This window comes from Canis lupus, chromosome 25 (genome assembly GCF_003254725.2).
Source record: "Canis lupus dingo isolate Sandy chromosome 25, ASM325472v2, whole genome shotgun sequence".
Lineage (NCBI taxonomy): Eukaryota > Metazoa > Chordata > Mammalia > Carnivora > Canidae > Canis > Canis lupus.
In genome coordinates this window covers 12,771,121-12,782,107 of record NC_064267.1, presented here as the reverse complement: position 1 = coordinate 12,782,107, position 10,987 = coordinate 12,771,121, and the positions used below count along the sequence as shown (strand labels likewise).

At 44.6% G+C, this 10,987-nt stretch overlaps 1 pseudogene; it reads left to right on the top strand.

Moving 5' to 3' along the window:
• Positions 1–10,417: 10,417 nt before the first annotated feature.
• Positions 10,418–10,509, top strand: LOC112670252 (U6 spliceosomal RNA; annotated as a pseudogene).
• Positions 10,510–10,987: the final 478 nt, after the last annotated feature.

Sequence of the window (10,987 nt, the reverse complement as noted above, 5' to 3'; positions counted from 1 at the left end):
TCAGAGGAAAAAAATTAAAATGTAATATGACTTCCTATATATGTCGTTTAGAGCTAACAGATGAGGCTGTGCTTTCTTTTATCTCCTCTTTTTCCTTCCTTTCTTGTGTTGTTTTTGTTTGATTTTTTTGAATCATTCTATTTTTTTCTTCACTGAGTTAGAAACATCTACTGTTCATATTTTTTAGGTCATTACTCTAAGAATTACAATATGGAAGCTTAATTCATCAAAATCTAAGGTTAATCAATAATTTCTCTCAGAGGTAATTAAAAATATGTATATATTTTTAACAGTCGGTGTGACATGCACATGGTCCAGTCTGGACACATAGTAGCCCCCTCATTCAGGACAATGCACGAGTGCGTGCTATCTGGGTGTCAGCCCCACCGAGCCACTCCTCTGGGGCAATGCAAGAGCCTGCATTCCCTTTACCTCTGTCTTAGTCTGCTTGGGCTGCCATCACAAAGTACCACAGACTGGGGAGATCAAATGACAGAAATTCATTTTCTTGTGGTTCTAAAGGATGTCAGTGTGGCCAGATTCTGGCGAGAGCCCTCTCTCTGCTTGCCGATAGCTGCATTCTCATGAGTGCCTCGGGTACCTCTTCTTGTAAGGGCACTAATCCATCATGAGCCTCCCCACCCCCACGGCCTCATCTCAACTTAATCACCCCTTCTTAAGGGGGCATCTCCAAATACCATCGCAGTGGGGGGGCATACAACTTCAACATAGGAATTTCAGGGTAGCACAGTTCAACCTAGCAATCCCTGTCTGACTTCTCTGTTTTTATTCTTTTTTTCTTAACCTCATAAAATGGTATTATTTCACATAATCAATGTTCTTTTAGATTTATTCCAATATTTATCATTATTATCGTGGCTTGTCATTTCTTTATATATTTCAGAGCTTCCATTTGGGATCTTTTTTTTTTCCCTGAAGTATATTGTTAGAATTTTCTTTAGTGAGGATCTGCTAATGGAAAACTATTATGTTCATCTGAAAATATCTTTATTTCACCCTCTGTTCTAGTTATTGAGGGACTGTCTGTCAACTCCAAATGCCACTCCCCCCCCCCACACACACACACAACCTGCTGGAGCTGTGACTCTGCCAGTGACATCCCTGTTTTGCCAGCTGACTCCTTGTTGGCTCTGCCAGGGGCTCTATTAGTCAGAGTCCATCAGAAACAGAGACAAGGGCACCTGGGTGGCTCAGTCGGTTAAACACTGCCTTCAGCTCAGATCATGATCCCAGAGTCCTGGGATGGAGCCTTGCATCAGGCTCCCTGCTCAGTGGGGAGTCTGCTTCTCCCTCTTCCTCTACCTGCTGCTCCCTCTGCTTATGCTCTCTTTCTCCCTGTCAAATAAATAAAATCTTTTTTTTTTAAAGAAACAGAGACAGAAATTCACCAGTTATTTAAATAGGGATATTTTAATATTAAAAATTATTAAGTAGAACAAGACAAGGTGGCTCATTACTAACAGGAGTTGGGTGGGGGCAGGGAGCCTGGAGGTAGAGGTGCAAAAGAACAGCTGCCTCTGAGCAAGAGAGGACACTGGGGGAACTGAGAACAGGATATGCCTCAAGGCTGAGGCCTCTTCCTAGAGGGAATTATGACCACAGAAACAGGCTGCCTGCAGCAAAAACAAAGCAAACAGTCACTTGCAAGAGTGTGAGCTGGTGCTGGTCTGTAGAGACATTCCTGAGGATGTGGGCAGTCTGGAGCTTGTCTGTAGATAGGGCCTGGCCTGGCTAGAGGATGTGGAATAGGTGGGGCTGTTCTAGAAGCAGCCTGGTTTGGTAGAAGGCATGAATGGGACAGTGCTGATCTGCAGAGGCAGAGAGGCAAAAGATCCAGAACAGCCAGAATGATGTTGAAGGAGAAGAACATGCTTGGACGGATGTCACCCAACTTCAAGCCTTACTATACAGCTTCAGTAATCAAGACAGTGTGGTATTGTGGAAAGAACAGGCAAATAGATGAATGGAGCAAAACAGAGAGTGCCAAAATAGATCCAATCAAGTTCTCAGAGTTCTGGAAGCTGGGAAGCCTAAGGTCAAGGCACGTGGCAGGTGCCAGGTCTGCTGAGACTCCTCTTCTTTGTGCATAGATAGCGGTCTTCTCACTGTGTCCTCACGTGGCAGAAGGGGCAAGAGAGTTCTCTGGGGTTTCTTTGATAAGGGATGAATTCCATACAAAAGGGCCCTACCCTCATAATCTAATCACACACATAGGGGCACCTGGGTGGCTCAGTGGTTGAGCATCCGCCTTCTGCTCAGGTCGTGTTCCTGGGGTCGAGTCCCGTATCGGGCTCCCTGCAGGGAGCCTGCTTCTCCCTCTGCCTGTATCTGTGTGTGTCTCTCATGAATTAATAAATAAAATCTTAAAAAAAAATCACACACATAACCCAGAGTCCTCACACCCTAAGTCAGCACACTGAAGATCAGGTTTCACCTAACTTGGGGGAACACAAACATTCAGTCAATGGCAGAAATACAGTCAGTTGATCTCTGACAAAGGAGCGAAGGCAATACACTGGAGCAAAGACAGTTTTTTCAACAAAGGAGCTGAAAAAACTGGACGATGGGACGGATGCCTGGATGGTTCAGTGGTTAAGCATCTGCCTTCCCCTGGGGGCGTGGTCCTGGAGTCCCGGGATGGAGTCCAGGGATAGAGTCCCATGTCGGGCTCCCTGCATGGAGCCTGCTTCTCCCTCTGCCTATGTCTCTCTCTCTCTCTCTCTCTCTCTATCTCTGTCTCTCATGAATAAATAAATAAAATCTTAAAAAAAGAAAAAGAAAAAACTGGATGATCACATGCCAAAAAAAAAAAAAAATCTGAACCCAGAATTATGGCTTTTCACTAAAGTAGGCACAGAATAGTTCACAGACCTAAATGTTAAATACAAAACAATTAAAGTCCTAGAAGATAACATGGAGGAAATCAAATTGACTTTGGGTTTGGTGCTGACTTTTCAGATTCAACATATGAAAAGCATGATCCATGAGAGAATGTTTGGTAAGTTGGTCTTCATTCAAATAAAAATCTTTTGCTCTGCAAATTACACTGTTAAGAGAATGAAAAGACAAGACACAGACTGGGAGAAAATATTTGCAAAAAATCTACCTGATGAAGGATTTGGAAGATACTGGACTGTCATATTTGCCATCAGTTAATAAAATATTTGAAAATTTGTTTTCAATTAGGGATGTTGGTCTGGGATCAAAACTAGGAGTGCTTTGACTCTGGGAAGGAATGTGTCTTCTGTGATATACAGAAAGTGAATTGTTGGTTCTTCCACATTTGGATCTTTGGGTTGTTCATTCAGACTTCCTGCCTGCCTTCCATCCTCAGGTGTCCATGCACTGCCTACGCATTGCCAGCATCATGCTAGACATGACAAGAGCCCTGGAAGCAAGTCCCTACACAGAGCTATGGATGTTCCTGCGCAGAGTGGAGGAAGGTAAGGACCCCGTCCCCTCCCCAGGTTGATGAGGTGGGGGGCCAGGGAGCACTGGTAACTGCACAAGGGTGAAGGGTGAACATCACATTCACAGCTTCTGAGGGCCGAGAAGGGACAAGCTGGCCCCTTCTCTTAAAGGTGAGGGCACTGTACTAACAGTGTCATCAGGCATTTCCATCTGCTCGTAGATGGTCTGCATCACTTGCTGGATCTCTTGCGCTGGGCCACATCTGGAAGGAAGTCAGGTTTGCTTGGCAGAGGAAAGCCAAGAGTCTTGGCTGAGGTCTGGCCCAAGGGCACCCATTGTGGAGGGTTCAAGCGAGGCCCTCAAGTCCAGCAAAGGTGCAAGCCCTGAGTGTGTATGTGCTCCTGCATCTGGCAGAGAGTCCTTGCAGGGCGGCGCCAGGGATCATGAGGGTCCAGTGATGCTGGGTGAAGGGCCCTGACCTTGGACAGAGCTCCAGTCACTCATCTGCCCTTCACTGCCGGCAGGACCCTGGGTCTCCAAGGCTCTGCTTCCTCACCTGGAAGTGTTGGAATGTTCACAACCCACAGTATGGTCGTGAGCATCGATGAGCCTGAATTTGGTTACAAGGGAGCACCCTACAAATGTTAGGGTCCCTTTAGTACTGTCTTCACACTTATTATAAGGTCACATCATGCGGGGCCTTTCCAAGAAGCTAACTTACCAAGAAGAAGTTCACAGGCTTTCCACACGGTGTCAGTGACGTCCAGGAACACCTCTGACGCTTTCTCCTGGCTGACTATGGAAGGACAAGAAGCGGGAGTGCCTGGGGGGCTCAGTTGGCTAAGTGTCTGCCTTTGGTTCAGGTCATGATCTCGGGGTCCTGGGATCGAGCCCCGCATCCAGCTCTGGTGCTCAGTGGGGACTCAGCTTCTCCCTCTCCCTCTGCCCCTCACCCCTGCTTATGCTGTCTCCCTCTCAAATAAATAGATAAAACTTAAAAAAAAAAAAAAAAAAAAAAGGACAAGAATGAGGTATCACCAGGCCCCAGGGTCCCTGAGTCCCCTGCGGGTCCCAGCTGTGTGCCTGGAATCCTCCTCAGCTGCCTTGGCTCCTCCTTGCCCTCTCCTTACCTGGCAGTGCTTCCCCTCCCTCCCCAGACGGACACCGTCACAGGGCCTGCAGCCCCCCGGGAGTCCCAACTCCTATCAGCCAAGCCTTCTAAGTGAAGGGCACGCAGTTAGGGTGATCCACCCTAAAACTTTGTTTCCCATAGCTCTCTCCAAAAATAGACTCTTACTGCTTGTGATGTCTACTTGATGGACTGTGGGAAAGGGGAGTTGGGTGGTGGGGAGGGAGGAGAAGAAGCTTTTTGATTTTTTATACCTGTCGCACCTGGGGCCTCATTCCTACTTGAGAGGAGCAGGTGATTAACCCCTACGCATGAAAGGCCTTTAGTTCTGGAGTTAGATGTGCATCGTAATGGGCTCAGCTGCCGTTGACTCCTACCACGAAGAGCCCACTCCGGAGTCAGACGCTTCTTGCTCACGGGGTGACTGGGAAACTGGTCCCCGCGGGGCGCTGGTAGATGTTTAATGACCAAGTCTTCAAAAGGAGGGTTGCAAAAGCCTTGATTTTGTAGCACGTGCCAACTTCTATGGTACAGAGTCCCACATAGCGACCTCATGCCATCCACACGGCCTGACTCGCTGCAGAGTGGAGACATGCGCACGAGGGACAGGCTGGAGGCTGTGCTGCCCCAGGCTCCTCATAACTGAAATAGGGATGAGAGTCATACCAGTCCTCGGAGTGCACGTGTCATGCAGCGCCCTGGCACGATGTCTGGTGTTTGTTAAGTATAAAAGAAATGTGAACTGTCATTGCTAATACTGCCATGACTACTTCTAGCATTTTCTCCTCCACCCCCAGACCTTGGATAGAGCAGCTCCTGGCTCCCCTTCACTCTACTTTATCGTTTCTTACTGCAGGGACCCCCTTCTGTCGTAATGGTCTGCCATTTGTTTGCAGGACCATCTACCCCCAAGAGTCAGATGCCTTTGGAGCCAGGACTACCTGGGGCATTGAATCCCACTCTGCCACTCACTAGCTACGGAAACCTGGGCAAGTAACTTAACCCCTATGCCTTAGTCTCCACAGGATGGACATGATCGTTGGTTCATGTGTAACAGAGCCGTAGGGGGACTTGTAAGAGTTAGTATGTTCAATGCTTACATTCATGCTGATTCATGGGAGGGTTAGGGGTCCTTGCTACGGGGTCAGGTGAATCCTCAGAAGCAGGATGCTGCATCTCCAGGTTCACCGCGTGACACCTGCATCTTGTGGGTGCTCTCTGAAGGCTGGCAGATAAGGCACGAAGGGCCGTTTGCAAGACCCGCTGGCATGTAGGACTGCAGGTAGGAAATGGGGTGTAGCTGGAACCCTGAGCTGGGCGGCCTCTCCACTCTTGCAGGCTTGCTCACAGCATCCCCTCTGTGCCATGAAGTTGAGGGATTGCTGCCGACTCAGAAGAAAAATCACAAAAGGCAGAGGAAGTCACTCCAGTGTTTGAGCCGCTGGCTGATTGTAGAGACAGAAACTGAGGCAAGAATAAGCAGAGTGGCGGTGGGGGCAGCTGCAGCAGCAGACTGGGGCAGAGGAGTGTCAAGTGAAGGTGAAAAGTAACAGACTTTTTTATTTATTTATTTATTTTAATTTATTTATGATAGTCACACACAGAGAGAGAGAGAGAGAGAGAGAGGCAGAGACATAGGCAGAGGGAGAAGCAGGCTCCATGCACCGGGAGCCCAATGTGGGACTCGATCCCGGGTCTCCAGGATCGTGCCCTGGGCCAAAGGCAGGCGCTAAACCGCTGCGCCACCCAGGGATCCCCCAGACTTTTTTTTAAAAAATATTTTTATGTGTTTATTTGAGAAGGAGAGAGAGAGAGAATGAGTGGGGGCAAGAGGGGCAGAAGGAGAGGGAGAAGCAGACTCCCTGTGGAGCCAGGAGCCCAGTGCACGGCTCAATTCCAGGACCCCAGAGCCAAAGGCAGACACTTAACTGACTGAGCCCCCAAAGTCACAGATTTATCTGCATTATGTGCTTTGGGACCCAGGAGGCCCTCTTGCTGGGGTGGGGGTTGGGGAGGTGAGAGAGGAGGGAGGAAGGCACGGATGGCTCCCTTTCCCCTCCTGAAGTTCTCCCAGATGGCAATGTAGGATTCTGCAGTGGCTTCAGCAGCTTCCATCCCAGCCCCCTATCCCTCACCTCCCCCAAACCTTGCACCCCATTTGCACTCCTGAGCAGATTGACAGGACCAGAGACCATCACTCTGTCAAAGAGAGGAGACTGTGAGCCTCACACATCCCCAGATCCCTCCCAGGCTCCCTCCAGTTAAAAGGCCAAAGCAGTTCAATAAAAGAGCAAATTGGCTCCTACCTCCATGGGCCCCACCTCTTTAGGTCTAAGAAACCCCTCTTTATACAATGCAGTCTTCCAATCGGTGGTTTCATTAGGATCCTCTAGTTTTATGCTTCAATTTGGTGAAGACTTTGGAGTACTTTTCTCCCAGAAATATAGGTGAGCACATAAATGCTAAAAGGCAGCTGAAACTGAAATTAGGCTATATTTATGCAAATTAATGAAGCCAGCAAGGTAACTGGTTGGTTTTGGAGGATTTTTTTCCAAATCGGTGTTTTTTGTTTTGTTTTGTTTTATTTTTGTTTTTAGATTTTATTTATTTGAAGGAGAGGGAGAGAGCGCAAGCAGGGTGAGGAGCAGAGGGAGAAGAGGAGATCATGTTCAGGAGCAAAAAGGAGTGTCAGCACACAGCGCTGTCAGGAGCAGATTCCCTTAACTGCTTGCAAGATCTAGCTTCTTTTTCTTTTTTTTTTTTTTTAGCTTCTTTTTCAAATCTAAAATCCACCTACAGAAGTTCACAAACATCAACAGGAAGTTGCCCTGCATCTAGTCCACGTTTTCAGAGGGTTTGTCTGGGCTGGCTTCTAGGGAGCTGACACTCCCTTTTGCTCCTGAACATGATCTCCTCTTCTTAGCACATGAACCCTCCATGTGGCCCAGGCATCTTGGCTGAGCACCCTCCTGATCGCTGATGCCAGCTCTCCGCATCCTAGGAGCCTGGGTGCATCCATTCTGAGCAGTGCAGTCTTCTAGCAGAAGCAAAGCACACTCCTCAGGTCGGATGCTCTGGGGCATTCTGCAGTTTGAGAAGGCTTATGCTTTCAGTCTGGGCTCAGTAAGAAAGCTGGGGCAGATGGCACTAGCTTCACTGTGGTAAGATCTGCTTCCCTCCTGGGGTGGGGCTGATTGACCCCACGGAGCTGACGCAGAGAGCTCATGATCTGCTAGCCAGCCGGGTCAACATTTGTAGTGTGGGAAGAGCAGGCTTGCTGAAAGAAGGCCCCCAACAGAGCTCCCTGGGACAGGATCTCTTAAGTTCCAAGACTTTGGTAGCTGCTGTGTGACATGAGCCATGCTCTTCCCACCACCCAGGGAAATGGGTGTGTAACACAGCAGGAGCCTGCCCGATACAGAGCCATTGCTGATCTCTTCATGTCCCTTGTATTAATCAGGATTCTCCAGAGAAACAGAATTAACATAACCTTGGAGAAATGGTGTACATTAATCCCCATAATTTATATTATTTTGTAACTGGAAGTTTGTACCTCCTATTCCCCTTCACCCATTTCATCTACCCCCACACCCCGCCAAGTCCCCTCCCTTGTGGCAACCACCAATCTGTTCTCTGTACCTATGAGATTTGTTTTGTTTGTTGGGTGTGTTCTTTTAGGGTCCACATGTAGGTGAAATCAAATGGTATTTGCCTGTCTCTGTCTGACTTATTTCACTTAGCATAATATCATGTAGGTCCCTTCCATGTTACTGCAAATGACAAGATGTCATTCTTTTTTTGGCTGAGTAATAGTCAATTGTATTGACTATACCACATCTTCTTTATCCATTCATCTATGGATGAACTCTTAGGTTGCTTCCATATCTTGGCTATTGTAAATAATGCTGCAATGAATATTAGGGTGTATATATCTTTTCCAATTAATATTTTCATTTTGCTTGGGTAGATACCCAGTAGTGGAATTACTGGATTATATGGGATTTCTATTTTTAATTTTTTTGAGGAAACTCCATACTGTTTTCCATAGTGGCTGCACCAGTTGGCATTCCCACGAACAGTGCATGAGGGTTCCCTTTCCTCCACATCCTCACCAACACTTGTTCTTTCTTTTTTTTTTCCTTAAAAAAATTTTTTTTTATTCTAGCCATTCTGACAGGTATAAGGCAATATCTCACTGTGGTTTTGACTTGCATTTCCCTGATAATGAGTGATGTTGTGCATCTGTCTTTTCATGTGTTTGCCATCTGTATGTCTTCTTTGGAAAAATACCTGTTCAGGTCCTTTGCCCATTTTAAATTGGATTATTTTATTTTGGTGTTGAGTTGTATGTGTTCTTTTCATATATTTTGGTTATTAACCCTTTTTTGGCTATGTCATTTGTGAACATCTTCTCCCATTCAGTAGGTTGCCTTTTCATTTTGCTGATGGTTTCTTTCACTGTGCAAGAACTTTTTTTTTTTTTTTGGTATAGTCCCAAATAGTTTATTCTTACTTTTATTTTCCTTACTTTTCCATTTTCTTAAGGTTAATTTTTGAGGCTTCTTTTTTTTTTTTTTTTTTTTTGAGAGAGAGAGAGAGGCAGAGGGAGAGGAGAGAATCTTAAGCAGGCTCCATGCCCAACGTCGAGCCCAACGTGGGGCTCGATCTCCAGACCCTGAGATCATAACCTGAGCTGAAATCAATAGTTGGACACAACCGTGTGAGCCACTCAGCTGCCCTGAGGTGCAAATTTTTTTAAATGTAAAATCTGCCAAAATTTTCTTTATGGTTTTTCTCTATATACTTATGAAAACTTTCCCAAACCTGAGAGATCCGATTTTTCTTTCCTTTCAGAGAGAGAGAGCATGAAATGATATGTAAGAGTAAGCATTCTTCATTAACTGTCAGAAGACCTCCATCCTAGTCACTGGTATGTCACATAATAACGAATAGTCAATATCAGTTATTTTTTAAGAGAGTTAACATCTTTAACTCTAATTTTGTATTTGTTTATTTTTCCCTTTTGTACTTCCAACTTTTATTTCATGTGTTTTGGAGTTCTTTGGTAGATGTATACACACTTAGGAACATTATGTATTTTATCATTATAAAGTGTTATTTAAGTAATTCTTGTTTTGAAGTCTACTTTATTTAATATGAAGATAGTCATTCCAGTTCTTTTATGACTAGACTTTACATCAATATCTTTCCCCATCCTTTTACTTTTTAATTATATGTATTTTTATACTTAAAGTACATTCTTCTAGACAATACAGTTCTCCAATCTCATAATTTCTGCCTTCTAGTTGGAACATTTAGTCTATTTATGCTTAACATTTACTTGGAATGTTATTCTATCTTTTAATGTAATTGTTGCTATAATTGACTTCATGTCCATTGTCTTGCTATTCATTTTTATTTATCCCGTCTTTCTTTTTTCTCTTTCCTGCTTTTACATTAATCAAGCATTTTTAGGTCTTCCATTTTACATCCTCTGTTGGCTTTCTAACTATGCCTCTTTGTTTTGCTAACTATGCCTTTTTATTTTTGCTCTTGCCCCTAGAACCTAGGGATACCATATACATTCTTAACCTATCAGTTTACTTTGAGTTAATATCATACTTCTTCACATATGAGAACCTTAGAGCAGTGCACACTTACGTTTATCCCTTTCCTGACTTTTGTGCTATTGCCTTTGGCCTGAAGAACTTCTTTTAATTTTTCTTACATTGCAGGACTGTGTATGCATTTTTATTTGTTTTCTTGTTGTTGTTGCCTTTGTTTTTCTAGAAGTACATTTATTTCGCCTTCATTTTTAAAAAGAAAAAAAAGTTGTAAAGAATTCTAGATTGTGTGCCTGCTTTGGCAACAGAATATACTAAAATTGGAGATTAGCACAGCCTCTGCACCAGGATGACATGCAAATTGGTGAAGCTTTCCACATTAAAAAAAAAAATTCTAAGTTGACATTTTTTTTTTCTTTTCTCTCGCACAGGTTGGCTTTGTTTCTCATGAGAAACCAGCAGTTTCTATTATCACTTTTCCTGTATGTATGGTGTCTTCTTTCTTTGGATGCAGTTAAGAATTTCTCTTTCATTTGTAGTAGCTTGGTGATCATATGCCTAAGTGTAGTTTTCTGTGTGCTTATCCTCTTTGAGATTTATTGAATTTTGTGTATCTGTGGGCTGATAGTTTTCCTTAAATTTGGGGGAAAAAAGCGATTATTTCTTTCATCGCATTTTTTTTTATACCCCAGTGTCTTTCTTTTCTTCTGGTTGTACTCCAGTTACACATTTGAGAGACCGCTTAATATTGTTTCACTGAGATTGTTTATGTTTTTAATGTTTTTCACTTTATGTTCTTCAGTTTTGTTAGTGACACATCTTCATGTTCATTGATTTTTTTCCTTCTGCAGTGTTACAACTG